General features: G+C 45.6%; 1 long non-coding RNA gene across 1 annotated transcript in view; it reads right to left on the reverse strand.

Moving 5' to 3' along the window:
• LOC142023156 (uncharacterized) overlaps nt 1-16,966 on the reverse strand; it is a 55,828-nt gene that overhangs the window by 21,749 nt on the left and 17,113 nt on the right. Inside the window, exon 2 of the long non-coding RNA XR_012648134.1 lies at nt 7,759-7,823. This is a non-coding gene — a long non-coding RNA (uncharacterized LOC142023156). The remainder of the gene's footprint in view (nt 1-7,758; nt 7,824-16,966) is intronic.

Consider the following 16,966-nt stretch of genomic DNA (forward strand, 5'->3'; position numbering starts at 1 on the left):
CTCTCTCAGCCAGCACTCTTGGGACTGGACCTGCGTCGAATGAGAGAATTTGCCAGACCACGGAGGTCAATATTGTCTAGCAGCATCACCAATGGTCCCACAGCTGCCTGGGCTCTTAGAAGACATTTAAGGGTAAATTACTCCTAAATAACAGCACGGAACACTGAGAGCCAGGCCTGGCGGCTGGAAACAAACTTTATGGGAACGTGGGAAACTTAGCCACACCCACGAGAAGTGATTGTCCGGCTCACTAAAATCAAGCCAGATTATGGATGTTGCCAGATGAGAGCGTGCGAGGACTCCCATGAGGCATCTGAACCACCTGGCCTATAGACTGCCAAATCAGACAGGCTCTGTTAGGACAGAGAAGGATACAAGTTGCACAGAAGCCTCTCCTACAGCAATGGTAGGGTCAAAAAGGTTCTGTAGGAATAGACAGGCTGAGGGGGGAAGTTTAGCCTGAAATTTATATTATGTTGCTGTTGTCAGAGCACAGAATCCATGTTTCAACAGCGCTAAGAGGCTTGGCTCAGAACAGAGCGTTGTGTTTCAAGTGGCATCTCCCGGCACCCCACCCTGGAGAATTCACGACAGTCCTCTTCTTCCACGCGCTCCATGTATGCATTCTACCCCCCACCGCCCCCAGGGATTTACTCCTTTCAGCCTCCATCTTGCAACTGGGCCCATTCATCCAGAGCCTGGACTGGCTGATTTCAATGGCAATCTGATCTGATCTGCTCAGAGGGAGCTGATTGCTGGGTGAAGTCTCCCCCTGTGCAGACAGTCCAGCAAGAGGCCTCTGCCCCTCTTCACATCCTATTGGAACCCTCAAACTAGGACTTCCAGGGGGACCTGAGCGGATGCCTGCACGCTGGGCTGCTTCTCTGCACAAAAGAGAATTTCGCACTCAGTGCCTAACAGACTAAAACTGGTTCAGAGTGGAGCACGATCTAGAGCTATTAAACACACATTCATTCCATGCAGTAAACATCCCTGCGGATGTATATGCTGCGTTTACAACATATGCAAATTAGTACCGCTCAGCTGGCTAATGTGTAATATCACAACATGTGTCTTTTCCCTTCTGTTTAAAAGCCAAGTATTTACTGAGCCTCCCAACTGGTTTGAGCTAGGAATTGATCTGGCGATCATATGGAATACATTTAACCAAACCAAGTTTTGATTAAATGCAATAAATGGAATTGGACTCCGTTCCGTACACTCTTTAAGACAGTCTGTTTAGTTTATTTTTTCATTCCAAGGTGGGATGTTGCAGTGATCCGATGGCTCAGCTGTGAGTACTACAGTAAATTCTAATTTTAGAAAAACTGCAGCAGCCTTACTAATAATTTTACACTCATCTGACAGTTATTTGGGTTAACCCTTGAATAACATTACCTCCTACAGTCCAGGCTTTGCATATGGAGCCCGCAAAGAATGGTTATTGTCCCTCTCAGCAATCACTCGTAAAACCCATCAGCTGTGGGCTGGCTTGCAAGATTTGGAGGTCTTGCAGAAGTTCTCTCTGTGTGACTCCCACTTTCACCCGAGTGACCCGTGACTTTCCTTGATGAGACATCAAGTATATAAAGGAAGGAGAGTCCACTGATTAGACTGGGCCAGCCACTTTGGTCACTCAATGCCTGAGTTTCCTGTCTGTAAAATGGGGATAGTAGTTCAGACCTATTCCATATAGATGTTGTGAAGCACTCAGATATTTTGGGAAAAAGGCACCCAAGAGAGAGGGAAAAGCTTTGGCAGCCTGTTCCAATTTTACTTTTAAATGGCAGTATAAATCAGTTTCGTTGAAATCTTGTTGTTGGGTTTTTAAAAATATATTGTGACCTACAGCTGTAGTAGAGCGTGAAGCCGAAGAGTACTGCATGCAGCACCTCTTATGAAAGGATCTCAAAGCACTTTTCGGCTCTGGATGAGAGAGAAAAATGGGGATCTTTTGTGGACGAGAAACCTGTCCAACACAGTCAACTGAGTCAGCAAAAAAAAAAAAAAAGCCAGTTTTCCGATTTGCCACCTCTCTGTGGTACATTTTGTGCCATTACACACCAGCAGATTGGAGGTGTACATTTGTCCAAGGACCGGGGTAAGAACCGAGAGTTGAAAGTCTTCCAGGAAAAATCATACTCTGTGGCTTGATTTCTGCGTAGCCTATGTACTTTGATCAAGACTGAATGAAAGAGGAAAAGAACTGAGCTCTATATAATTGCATGACCCAAGATGCGGGGTGGAAGGAATGTCAGGGAAAAAAAGAAAGAGAAAGCAGCGAAGTCACAAAAGGACTGGACAGCAGCATAACAGAGTAAAAATAAGGCGATTAGAAACATCCCATGACATTGCACGCAGCTTTCAAGCAGGCTGTAACATGAAGGGTGTGTCTACAGAGCAAAGCTATTTTGGAATAATGGCCACTATTCCAAAATAACTTTGTGAGCGTCTTAACAGCAAAACTGCTATTTTGAAGTAGTGGATGTCTTATTTTGAATTCTGTAAACCTCATTCTAGAAGGAATAGCACCTATTCTGAAACCGGTATTTTGGAACAGGTGCTATTTTGAAATAAGCTGCTTCCAGGAGCTATAATCCTTAATAGGCTTGGGCGGGGATGCTATTTCAAAATAGCTGAGCACTATTTTGATGTGCATAGTGTGTGTAGATGTGCTATTTTGAATAAACTATTCCGAAAAATCTCTTCCAGAATAGCTTATCCAAAATAACGCTGTTGTGTAGACGGCCTAAGCTATGAACACTGCTGCTGTTCAGTGAGGTAAGGAAGGCTACGTACCAGTGGTGTGGGACTCTCAGAAGGACTGGCGTAAGAACAGTAAATTGGGACCTGTCTCATCTTAAAAAAAAAAATCTGGTTCACTTAGTCCTAGAAGTTCCCAGTTTTCAGTGAACTAATGCACTGGGCAGGTTTATAAACTGGCTGGTGAGAAACCATAAGGGCAAGAACATTTCAGCTATTGCACCAAGAAAAATTCATTAGAAGAAGTTAATTCTGTCTCAGCGATACCAAAAAGGAGAAACTGGAGAGGAGAATAAAGCAGATACCTCAGACCAAACTAAATCAAGCCCAAAGCAGAGAGAGAACTTTCATTCAGCATCATACAAGATACAAGTATCAGTGAGTTATACACAAAAGTGGTTCAGATTATTTCAGTGAAAACAATCACCAGAAATTAAGACGGGGATATTCACTTTTCAAGGTAGCATGTAGAAATCATCCAATGCACCTGGGATGTTTCTTTTGAACTTAAGAGATACTTCCTCATGCTAAAGTCCAGTGTCTGAAGTTAGTTGCACTGCAACTTGCTGAGCCGGTTCCCACAGAACATGCGGAAGGCCCAAGCACAACCTAAGATTGGAGTAGGTTTAACGTATGTGTACGGGGATGACTTTCCTTTGGCATTCTCAAATTTAAACATGAGATATGATCCGGAATTAATTTCTATGGGACACATACACAGTCCACAATTTCATTTTCTTCCGAAGCTTCAAAGCCAATAATTTGAAAAAAATTGAGAAGAGTAAAGCTAGATGTGTGTAAGACAGAACTAAATATGATTCTCATGCTGAGTTTCTTCTCAGTGGAGGTTAACAGTGGTTCAGACCCCACTGAAATATTTCCACTGACTTCAGTGGGCTTTGAATTAGACCTTCTATGAGCACCACATGCCATGGACCAAACTTCTTAGCATATTATAAGTGAACTCTGATTTAAAAGTCTCTCAAACTCAAAATGCTGCTACCTGCTATCTGAACTAACATTGAAATTAGGATCAACAATACTGTAGATTTGTCCTGTAACAGCCTTCCCATCTTCCATCTTCACAAGACAAAAATCAAATCTTTTCATTTCATTAACAAATTGGAAACAGGCTTTCTGCTGTCAGTGTACATCGCTGTGATTGGTAGCTCAATTCTTTGGCATGTTTTATAAGCAACATCGATGACTGACCGCTAGATACAGATGAGTATTTCTTCAGAAATATTAAGTGCATTGTCCACCAAAAGTGATCTTTGATAACAACATCGCAGTGAAAATAATGCCAAAAATGCCACTGAAATACCAGTGGAAAACAATATATGGCTTCCAAGCACATCTTTGAGACATTGAAGTTTCTGTTTTTTTGCTTTGGAGAAGAGTATAAAGTCAGTCTCCTTTTTTAATGTACATTTTAGCAAGATCCTGTAATACTGGGAGACCCACATAGTTCTGTACAAACGTCTTACATTAGATGGTCCCACTTCGCTCAGGAAGGCGAGTCTAAAATTCTCAGTGTAAGCTCTTTAAAGCCATTGCATTGAATTTATGCGCAGCATTGTGTCTGTTGAGAGTTGTGGGATTACAGCTCTGGCTTTGGCAGATTGTTGGTAAAAAGCCACTGAGCTCTGAGCTATTCCATAGCTCATGTTTTGCTTAGCCACCGAATTATAGGATTTTCTCTTGCGAGCAAAGGAGGGTGATGCATTTCCTTGCTGCTATGCTTAATATTCAGAACAAAAGCAGTTTTGCAGATTGGTCACCAGACTGGGATTTTGAACAAAAATGGTTCTCAAAGGTTCTCTGTCGTATTGTATGGATATACGACCAAAAATCTTAGGCTCTGTGGGTAATCCCAGTGTGGTGGCATATTCACTCAACTGCCTCAACCTATGGCTAGGACAAGTTGTGTCCACAATTCCATTGTGTTCCACTGGAATGCTAGCCTAGGCACAAAACTCCCAACTTCCACAGTGTTATAGCTGAATCAAAAAGCTTATGAATCATTACTTATTCGGAGTTTATTACGCCATTAACGGCTAACGGGCCAGATTTGGATTGCAGGACACTTGGTGGTTTGGATTCCATCGACTGACTTCAGTGGGATTTGGAGCTGAATCTAAATGTACATGTGATGTATAGTCTTTCTACATGTACAGGAACATTTACAGTAGACATTTAGATCTAGCCCGTTGTCTAACCTGCACGCTGCTCAGTGCATCACTGTGATGAGGTAGCATCAAAATTCTTCAGGTGTCCATTTTAGTTCTTGGGTGTCCATTTTTAACTGGGCCGTGCAATATTAATTTCTCTGATCCTTTTGTTCACCAGGTGTTTCCCACACTTCTGGGCGCCGCATTTCAAGAAAGATGTGGAGAAATTGCATAGGGTCCAGAAAAGAGCAACAAGAATGATCAAAGGTCTAGAGAACATGGCCTATGAAGAAAGGCTGAAAGAACTGGGCTTGGAAAAAAAGAAGATTGGGGGGGGGGGACATGATAGCGGTTTTCAGGTATCGAGAAGGGTGTCATAAGGAGGAGGGAGAAACCTTGCTCTTCTTGGCCTCTGAGTATAGAACAAGAAGCAATGGGCTTAAACTGCAGCAAGGGTGGTTTAGGTTGGACGTTAAGAAAAAGTTCCTAGCTGTCAGGGTGGTCAAACAGTGGAATAAATTGCCTAGGGAGGTTGTGGAATCTCCCTCACTGGAGATACTTAAGAAGGGGTTAGATAAATGTCTATCGGGGATGGTCTAGACAGTACTTGGTCCTGCTACGAGGGCAGGGGGCTGGAGTCGACCTCTCAAGGTCCCTTCCAGTCCTCGAATTCTATGATACCTGCCCACGAGCAATCGCAGAGAGACAGAAGAGAACATGCATGTTCCCTGCTTCAACGTCTCTGGAAAGCAGGAGCTGATTAACCCACTTCTTCCTTGTCACTTACTTCCTACAAAGCTCTATGAGGGAGCAGTGTTCCCTGTAGCTGAACACTTGAGCAGTCGCCCAGGAAAGATTCAGGTGCTGCCCAGCTGATTATTAGAGCGACCACAACCACCCACAGTGGGCAGCGTGTGTTTGTGGATGGTGCACATCCACACATCTTGGTGCACATAAAGTTTATTCCACCATGGATGGAAAAAGAGAAGAAACGCTGATAGGGAGTCCTCAAAGTGTGTATTTATCTTAAATAACCTTAAGTAACAATGGTACAACCAACCATTCTCCTTCCCAGCCCTGTCCTCAGTCTTCCCATTGTTACCAGTCACTCTTCATCTCATGTTTAAAACTAAGCCTTAATCATGCAGCCTGATTTGCCATGGACAGCTGTGAGACGGGAGGATCTGCACACTCACAAAGGCCGGCTGAAGCCAGCGGGTTCCCTATCAGTGCAGGAACGTGTCTGTTTGGATTAAGCTGCACGACTGGGGCCTTCGACTGTACAATCTTTAAGGCAGGGTCTTGTTGCTTGTTCTCTAAAGCACTCAGCATACTGTTGGGTGCGGTGTAGAGCATTCGTTTGTTTCAAACCGATAAGAGGACATTCGTTTTGAGCTCTGCAGTCTAAAGAAGACCCAAGTCAAGATTATTCCTTTGTACAAAAGTCTATGGCCCAACAGTCCTCTGCAAAAGCTTCAGCCAGGACAATCGCATTACTTCATTAACACAGAGAGCTAGAACAAGGCTGAATTGTTTAGGCTGCCGGTTTTGCAGAAGAAATATACAATTTGTTCCTCTAGCCAAGAGTCTGTACCTTACTGGCTTTGAGAGGCAAACTCTACAGAATCATTGCCACATCCAAATGGCTCAGGCACAACAGTCCCTCTCGTGCAGCCTCTCCAATTGTCACAGACAGAAGATATTTCACTCACCATGGCTACCTTTTATGAGCCGGACAGTTTGTCCTCATTAAACTCATGTACATCTTTTACAGTGGGGCTCAGTAATCAGGGTGATCAAAGGAAGGCATCCAAATGACTTGGCAAATAAGCGGGTGCAGCCTGAAATACCATATAGTTTTAAATCACAAACAGTTTTAAACTCTCTCAAAACCAGCATTTAGAGCAGAATTTGGCATGGAGTCCCCTGCTTCCTGGCCAAAAGCGATCCCCAGAGGGAAATGCCTATTGCTATTAATTCCAAAAAGAGGACATTGAAAGCTAATAGAATCTCAAACTTCAAAGTAACCTGCAAACTTGATACAGAAGAATATAAGACTCTGAGATGCTAACCGCCTACTTGGTGGGGCGGGGGGAGAGAAATCGCATGTGTTTATTCATTGGAACTGGGGAGCTGAGCCCTGCAAACTTTTCAAAACCTCCTGCGAAAAGTTCTCCCAGCCCTTGCTTCGACCAATAAGAAAGTGTGGTGTGAATACACGAGCACTCACACAAGCAGCAGTCCAGAGTGTGGGACCTACCAAACCAACTGCACTTCTACATTCTTTAGAGAAGTAAGAGAAGAGAGAGAGTTTTAAAATCTCTCCTGGCCAAGCCAGGTCACTGGAGGCTTGTGTTACAGGCACGATGCTCTCAGCTCTCCCCCTACTGGTTGATCCCCGCAGCAGCAACCACATAAGCCTGAGCTGCTGCTTTCCCTCTCATCCTGGAAGAAAAGAGGTCCCCCATCCTCCCCAGAGTTAAGTCACCCCTTTGGGTAAGCTCATGTCTGGAGCACAGAGCCATCACCATGTTTAGTTGAATGATGAAGAGAGGAAAATATCCTCAAAGCCTAGAGTGCCAGTGGTTAATTCCTCAAGGATTTCCAAATCAAGCCCCTTGGACAGGGCAGCAGAGGAGCACTGCATACACTACAAGGAAGGAAAATCCATTCCCTGCCCTGAAGTACATAGAGCCTAAACCAGCTCAGCAAGGAGGGTAGCAAAAACAGTGATGGTTGAGCTGACAGCTCTGCGTTCTACTGCTTCTCCTCTGAGCAGTGTGGAACAGCATGCAGAAAGAAGGCTGAAAAATGGAATACATACCTAGACGGTGGATGAGCTCAGTCCTGGCCCAGGCTCGGTCAGGCAGGCAGGGGGAGAGAAATTACCTACAGCATAAAAGAAAGTGACTAATGTAAAAGAACTCTTCTGGTCCAGTCCTGGAAAACTCTTTCTGACCAGGATAGAAAGAACTTCTACAGCAGGGTCCCGGGGAGCCTGTCTCTGGTTGTAATTGGGATCCCAGCCTGGACCGTATATTGCCATGGGGTACATCCCCATCAAAGTGATGGGTCTTCATCATTGCTCCTGCGTGAAGGGTCTGATTTCAGCTGGGGATTTTCCTGGAGAAGCAGCTGTAGAACTCAGTGTTGGACTCAAAAGCCTGCCCCAACTTCCCACGGGCCAGACAACTGGGCTGGGTGCTGGGGCCCACAGCTGAGAATGAGGATGGGGGGAAGGGACCTCTCTATCCCAGACTGTACAGCTGGTGAAGGCAACCTCTGCCCACTCTCCACAGTGGCAGAATTGCTCGCAAATTCACGGACAGGCTGTGGATGCGCTGGATGTACTGGAACCCCCTTGCCTGCCCCTGCCAAGCTCTGCTGCAGCGCGCGCCAAAAGCAAAGCTGAGGAACACAGAATGCATGTAGTCCCCTGGCCCAGGCTCCTGAAAGCCCATCGTCTCCTCCCCATCCACATGGCCATCTGCCTGGGAAAGAGCCGTGGGCACACAGAGCATCTCCAGCACCTCTCCACTACATGGGGGAAGGAAGGATGGATTTATGGTTAAAACACAAAACTGGCACCCCAGCAATCGAGGTACAATTCCCAGTTCTACCACTGGCTCCCGTGGGCCCCAGATCTCCACCAGAGGTCATCGAGACAAAGTGCATTTCCTAACGGTTGTCACGAGATTTTGGACCACCACCTGGAAGGCACCTTACAAAAGCCACACGCTCTTTTGTTGAATGATGTAACGGAGTCCTTCCTCATCTAGCTTTCCAATTTACAAGGGTTTCTTTCTCTCTACGCTGGACATGGTCATCTGAGAGAAGATCGTTTCTCAGAATTGTACACGTGGTGGTAATGGGTTAATTGGCCAGAAAATGTTTGGTTAAAATCCATCATTCTGCAGCAGTGCTGAGTTACCTTGTTTAGGGGAGGGGCCTTGTTCCACTAACATGTTTTCTCTGACCTTCAATGGACCACCCCCCAAAATCGTACCACTAGCCTCCAGACACATATTCCTCTGCCCTCCCCTTAAACAAATGTAAACACCTCTTTCTATTAGGTGCTTTGCTGGATTAGAGAGGAAGGTTGATTTTCATAGAATAAGAGAAATCATAGAATCCTAGGGCTGGTAGGGACCTTAGGAGGTCATCTAGTCCAGCCCCCTGTCTAAAACAGGATCAGCCCCAACTAAATCATCCCTGCCAGGACTATATCAAGCCAAGACTTAAAAACCTCTAGAGACTGGAGGTTCCACCACCTCTCTAGGTAACGCATTCCAGTGCTTCATCACCCTTCTAGTGAAATAGTTTTTCCTAATATCCAACCTACATCTCTCCTGCTGTAACTCCAGACCACTGCTCCTTGTTCTGCCATTCATCGCTACTGAGAACAGCCTCTCTCCATCTTCTTCAGAGCCCCCGCTTCAGGAAGTTGAAAGCCTTTTGTGATCAAGGTTCTGGGCTGGGATAAGATTCCATTTCCATCCTACTGCAGCCAGGCCCACTGGGAGGACAAAGTAAAGGGGGTAGTTGCCCTACGGTCCAGCAGCCACCGCTGCAACCATAGGAGCAGCGATCGCTGGAGCCACAGGCCTTCTGAGTTGCCATTGGAATGCTGCACAGTGGGACGCAGGAGACTCCAAGGGCTGGCTGGGGAGCAAAAGGATCACGGGGTGGTCTGAGTGGTGCTGAGGGCCGGCTGCCAGCAGCTCTGTCCTTCTTCCCAAGGCTCTGCTCCTACCGGGAGCACGAGCAACCCCCAGCCCTCCCCGCCCACACCTTGCGCAGGGGCATAGTGAATCTGTCAATTCCCCTGCCCAGAACAGCAGAGCTGACAGCCACCCAAGGCCAAGGGCAAGGAGGGATGGGGCCCCGCTCTGTGCCCCTCCAAAGGAGTGGGGCCAAGAGTGGAAGGGGTGGGGCCTAGAGCAGTCAGCCCTCAGTGCCACTCAAAAAGTGGGGCTGAGGCTCCCCCTCCTTCCCTCAGAGCTGTGCAGGCCTGGGCCAAAGCAAGGCACTTTCTCTCTTTGCCCCAGTTCCTCATCTGTAGAAGAGGATAATAATTATCTCCCCCTACCCCTGTCCCTGCTCCCCCCGGCTGCCATTTCTATTTAGATTGTCAAACTCTATTGCTGGTGTTTGTCCACTAGCTTGCACAACCAGCTCTCATTTCGGGTGGGGCTCTTGGTGCTACTGTAATACAAATCATAAAGGGATCTCCCGGTTCTGGACCAAGAGATGTTGAAGGTGCACTGGGGAAAGAGCTATTGGAAATAGTTATAAAGCTACAGTAGGATAGGACCACCTCCTACTCATGCATTCTCACCACTGGCTGGAATGGGAGTTATTTCAGCAGGATCGGGCCTGTCCTATTAATTGCTTTTATAAAGGTTAAAAGAGCTCAGCCAATTAGCATGCCCCAAGGTTGACCAAGAGAAGGGAGCTTAACCAATCAGGGATGTGACTTTCCTCACCTTTACGCTGATTGGTGTAACACCTGAAATCAGTGGATTTCTTCCCAGTTCGTACTGGGATAAGAGAAAGGAGAATGGGGCCCGTTGTTTCACATCTTTAAAGGACAAAGGCTTTTCATAGGTAAGTTTTCCCCTGGACGTCACTGCATTTTGCCCTCCCACCACCACAAAGAGTCATCCCCACTCTGTTAGAAAGACAGGCTCCCAAGTGCAGTATTTTAAAACAATTTCCTCCATCCCTGACCTGATGGGAGAGAAAGGGGCTCCGTTTCCCCTGCTGCAGTGGCGGTTCTCAGTGACGCTTCAGGCAGTTTAAGGACCGCAGCTCTCGGCTCTGCTGCAGGTGTCAGTGACAGCATGCACTGATGCAAGAGAAACGTGGAGCCCCAAACTCTTAGCAGGTAAAAAGCCCAAAAGGTCTTAGCAGGTAAAAACTTTACAATCAATCTTGAAAAGAGTTAGAACGTGAATGGAGCATATTCTCCAACTTATGTCTGTTTCGTGTGCTTTATCCATCACTTTGCTGCTGAAGGAATAATCAAGGGCAATAGCTATATTGCTCATCCACTCTTCTCAAAAGAAATTAGTGTTTCAAACTAACCGTCACCACCTCGTGCTCCCCCTACAGGCTGCGCAGCAGCATGGCACTTGACTTCCTTGTGGACTCGTCCCCAGTTGGGCATGGAGCCGTGGCTGGAAATATTGAAAATGCAGGAGGTGGTGGGGGTTAAAAAAAAACAACACACCAATACCCGTCAAACATAAAGCCAGCTTAAACTAACAGTGGCAAATTACTCAACAAACGACGACGCATGAAACGACTTTGTGAACATCCATAGATGGCAATATTTATTGGAAGCATGTGTACGAAGAGAATTAAGGGCCGTAAACAGCAATAATGGGAGGCAAGAAAGGATATGTAAATCAATTCAGAACCCATTTATTATGTCTATGTAAAATTCCTATGATAAACGTATTTATAGTCCACTTATGGGAGAAGAAGAGAGCAGGGCCGTGTGCCCTGGAAACAATCTAGGCAAAATCCATCAGGGCAGAATGATGTTGTCTACTTAATTTGAAATTGTAAAGAGCATGTAATTAAATCTGGCAAACAGACGATTCAGCTCCGATTTCCAAGCCCCGTGGAAACATTCCAAGCCATAGCTTTAACATTAGAAAGGTTACAGTTACTTTTCCAATGAACTATCAGGTTTTCCTTGAAGACTGCTTGTTCCATCTCCAGGTGCATTTTATCATTGGCTAATAAGCATGCTTACTGTTAATTTATGAAGCAAATGGTCTTAAAAAAATTGCAGGCACATTTGTGCACTAAATAAAATAAAGTCACAAGCACCATTGTGCCAAACACAATTCTGGACAAACGTACGTTCATATTTTAAATCTTCCCACTGAAAAGGGACCTTTCATATTAGTGCTTCATACGTTTTGCCCAGGGACTGAGCCAACGAGGTGACCAGGGCACCCAACCCCCGTGGACTTACATCCCGTCAGTTTTGATCCTCTAGATTTCAATGACCGGGAGGACGTTTGTCTCCCATGAACGGGCCTTGCAAGTGGGAAGCTATTCCCAAGGGTAAGATGATGGCACTTTGGTCATAAAGGGGCCTAAACACCTGGTGCTCCGCACTTGAGCCAGATCATTAACATCCTGATCCAAAGCCCCGCTGAAGTCACAGTCAGTAGAACTCACTGGTCTCCAGGCTAAAAGGCACAAGTCTTTCAGTTCACACTACGAAAGCAAGTCTTGGCAGAAGAGTTGTCCTGTGGAAGGCATGTTAAATTGAAGTCATGCAGGTATATCCCATGACAACATAAAGGTCCCATGACATTTTACATAAAGACTACGGGCAGCTTCAATATCCTGGGCAATATTTCCCCTCAGTAGAAATGGTTTCAGAATTCACCGTTGAAACAGAAGCTATGGTGCTTAACTGCTGTTGTGTGTAGCTGAAAAGTCACTGTATTATGGGTATTTTCCATTAATTCGTACCCTTCCATGATGTGTCCTGGTGATCTGTATGTCGGTTTTGCATTGGCCGTGCTGCCTGGTCCTGCTTAATGCTTTTGGGACTCACCTGGAGCTTTTTTATCTTGGTTTCTTCGATTGGTAGCTAACATCTTCAGATGTGCTGACCTGACAGGCTTCAGACCTTTGCTGCTGGCAACATTCTGAAGTTCTACCGTGGAGCAGACAAAACCCAAATCTACTATATGTTTTAGAGGGTTTGTCTGTTTGATCAAGAACTCCTCATAAAACAGTAAGAGCTAGCACCACCAAATTCTGTATACAGCCTCCTCTTCTCATAACTTAAAGCAACATAACAGTTTAAATGTGTCAGGAAAATGGGATGTGCCTGGAATGGGATTGTGATTAAAAAAAACCAGACATTAAAGGGACAATCACCAAATCAAGTACAGGCCTCAAAACTGACATAACTGAGCATATGTTAAAAGAGACTGAACCAAGATGAGCCAGAAAAATAGGATGAACCTGGAATAGGATTGTTTATCATAAATGTTACAGAAACAAGATAAAACTGAGAAATTTGGAGTAGTGCTCTGTTTTTGGCACAGCTTAAGTTACGTTAAGATTTGAAAATGAGAAGAAAATGTTACTGGAGACCAAATAGACTATAGCCCTTTTTGTTAAAACACGACGAATGATAAAAGTTTATAGGGATGGAGGAAAAAATATTCTTGATGGAATTCATGATTTAAAAAATTACTAAAAATAATTTTAAAAAGGGGCAAATTTTAACAATACCTTTTTAAAGACCTCAAATAAAAATAAACTTCATAAATAATATTTTTTTAAAAATGTAATTTAAATAAAGCATGTACAGATTGAAACCCCTTGTCTGGCACCCTGGGGACCCGACCAGTGCCAAACGAGAGAATTTGTCCAACCCTGGGAGACTGATAGTGCCTGGTAGCATTACCAACACTTCCACTGCTGACTGAGCTCTTAGAGGACATTTAGGTATACATTACAGCTAACTAACAGCACAGAACACTGACAGCCAGGACTGGCGGCTGTAAACAAACCTTATGGGACCACGGGAAACCTGGCCACAACCATAAGCGGTCATTCGTCTAACTAAAATCACGCTGGATTGTGGGTGTTGCTGGATGAGAGTGTTCTGGACTAGAGAGGTTCAACCTGTACATTTTCCTTTTATTTAAAAAAAAAAAAAAATCCACAAACTTGAGTTAAGGACCTGAGCACCACCAGGTAAATCAATCGTATATTTAACGATCCCTGGTTGAGGTGGGGTGTGTGTGAGCTACCTGGATTTCAAAACTACTCCAGTGAGCACCACAGAGATTAAGTAAACGCCAGTGCCAGAGAAGACATTACGAGGAAAACCTACCCGATAAAGGCAGCCTTCACCATACTGTGATATCGCTCAGACATACCCTCCATGATAAGGGGGAGCAGGGTCATACAGAGCTCCCATAAGCTCTGCTGCCTCCCATCCTGCCACCAAGCCCCAAGCGAGACTTTCACTCCAGCGCTGCATCAGTGTTGCTATTCCTGAAAGCAACTTTGGAAACTTGGGCTCGCATCTGGAAGGGACTCGACACAAAGGAGATCAGATTCCGTTTCACTTGGAAGAACTTCCTGGCTGCATTTCGACACAAGACAACTCTTCCGATCTGCTGGCTCTTCCTCCAGTACTGCCTGGGGAAGTTCTGGCTTTGATACTGTGCCTCAGCTCAGAGGCCTGGTGAAGCCCAAGCGAGATGAAAAGAAGCAGAAAACATCTAAGGGGTGACCGGGGCCGGATTTTCTCATGTGTGCTTATGCTGAGCTTCTTCACCCCAGATAGGTTCCCAGAGGATGAGCTTTCTCAAGCTCATCCTCAGACACCATTCCAGTCTTCTATCTTGGCTCAGTCAAGACATAAAAATTGTGATCAGCTTTCATTGGTGAAATGCAAGCAAGGTCTTGAGCATTTTTGTCATGACCCATGCATTGTGTTTCTCTGCCATGCCTGAGAGTATGGATGTTAACCAAAGTGGCTTGGCCAAATTCCACCTGAGGTAATTAGTTCATTTTAATTGGAAACGGATAGGGGATTCTTCTCCAGGGTATTCCTAAAGACTTATGGGTAGTGTTCCACCACAGAAATGGCTGCATTTCAGTGAGGATTGAAGCCATTCCTATAAGGGCTATGAACATAAGAACGGACATACTGGGTCAAACCAAAGGCCCATCTAGCTCAAGATCCTGTCTTCTGAGAGTGGCCAATTCCAGGTGCCTCGGAGGGAATGAACAAAACAGGTAATCATCGATAATCACCTGCCACCCATCCCCAGCTCTTGACGAACAGGGGCCAGGGAAACCATTCCTGTCCACTCTACCTAATAGCCACTGATGGACCTATCTAGCTCTTTTCTGAATGCTGTTAAAAAGTCCTGGTCTTCACAATATCCTCTGGCGAGGAGTTCCACAGGTTGGGTGCACGTTGTGTGAAGAAGTAGATGGAGAAGTTCTGTCAATGTAAAATATTAAAGACCATCTGGACACCGCCACAAACTGGCAGCCCGCACTGCGCGTGGCACAATACAGGAAACAATTGAAGCATACAAACTTTCCCCAGAAGAAACAATGATATTGGGCGACCCAGGGCCCAGGGCTAGACTCAGTGGCATCTAGTGCTCTTAATCTCAGCAGCTATATGAACTTTACAGCAGCTATTCCCCAATTCATCCTAAATCAGCTCACAATTTGCACAATGTGGGAGTCTCAGCACCAGGTTAAGTGGCTGATGGCTGCTACAAACAAATTGAACGAAGGCAGGATAAACAGGAGACCTCATTTTCAGCAAGGACAGGAGGTTTTTTTCCTTCTTCCCTCCCACAACTCGCCGCCGGTGGAAAGCACTTAGCTAACATGGTGATGAAGGCAATCGAAGAACCTACCCTGAGTATGGGAGAAGGAAGAGCTCCTCACCTGCTGAAATCAGTGGAGTGACACCCACTTGCAACAAAGACAGGACAACCAATATCCACTCAGGACCTGACCCCCCCAGCAAGACTGCTGAATCTCTTGCCGCGTTCGTATGTTTAATTACAACGGATTTCTGTCTTGCCGCCCGTTAAGCATAAAGAAGCAAGTCAGGCAGAATTCATGGATTTGCTGTGAAGACTGCATTGATAAAGGCTCAATATTTATCCTCCAACTCTACGGATTATGTTAAGGAGAGAGGTTTCTTTGCAGAAGACGAACATCATTAGGCGTCTCCTGCATCACATCTCCACCTCTTCTGTGGAGGTGCTTATTCCATCAGCAGAAGCAGCACCCAGGAGAAACGATCCCATCGTGAGATTTGGACTAATTCACATTATCACTCCTAAACAGCACTCTGCATGAAGTCAGTAACAGCCACGAAAGCTTGTCTGGGCTATCAGCTGCTGCCTTCCGATCCGTGTGTAGCTGCAAGAGTACAGACCAGCTCAGCTGCTCACAGCCTGCTCCAGGAAGCCCAGCCATGCATGTCATCCAAGCGAACAATCACGTACAGTGGTAAAACACTTGCTCCTCTGCTACCTCTTCCATTCAAAGAGCTCATTGCACTCTGCTAGCAGCTGCGTCCTATCAGAGGGGTGCGGTTTATACAGGAGTCATTTCATCCCATGCTGACAACGGTCTGAAAAGTGGTTCAAGCGCCAGAGCCGGAGCTGTCTATGTGTTGTATGAACAAAGGCGATGAACCATGGCCACCTGCAGACAGAGACCACGGCCAATGGGAAAGATAAAAATAAGGACGCTCCACACACAAAAACAAAAAGTTTTTAATATTGAGCCCAACAGTAACTCTGTGATCTCATCTCCTCCCTGGGGAGGCATCAGAGGCACTTTTTGTAATATACCCTAACTGCAAACATGCAGCTTTTATAATAGTCAGGAGACAGCCCTATAGCACCAGGAAGTTACTTCTGTAACTCAAGGTGCAGGGGTAGGGTGCAGTGTTCCCTGTAAGCTGAGCACCTGAGTGGTCACCCAGGAGAGAGTCAAATGCCACACATCTGACTAGCACAGTGCCCACAGCAGGTGTTTCTACAGATGGGTGCACATGCCTCCGTGCACATAAAATTTATTCTGCACATGGATAGAAAAAATAGAGGGAACATTGGGAGGGCAGGTGAAGATCAAACCTTCAAATCCTACTGACAACCTGTGGCATGTGTACATATGCAGCTCATTACCCTGGGAGATTTGGGTCTTCAGGAATTAGATGATATTGCAATTTCTTCCTCACTATGAAATAGAGACATTGGCAAAATACTGCCTTGACCTATTAATACTGCACAGTCCCCCAGTGTCAGGCAGACTCTAATTCTTTCATTGTTGCAGCAGTTGGCTTAGAGTTCAGAGATGCCACTCCATTTTGTGTGTGTAATCTTTCCAAAGCCTCCTCAACCAGCTACCAGAAAAGGGAAAGGTTGCCCCAGTAATCAGGCCTTGGTGCCAAGGAGTCTGCATCAAATTCGGCTCAGAACTTTCGCTCTCTGGGAGAC

This window comes from Carettochelys insculpta, chromosome 19 (assembly GCF_033958435.1).
Source record: "Carettochelys insculpta isolate YL-2023 chromosome 19, ASM3395843v1, whole genome shotgun sequence".
Lineage (NCBI taxonomy): Eukaryota > Metazoa > Chordata > Testudines > Carettochelyidae > Carettochelys > Carettochelys insculpta.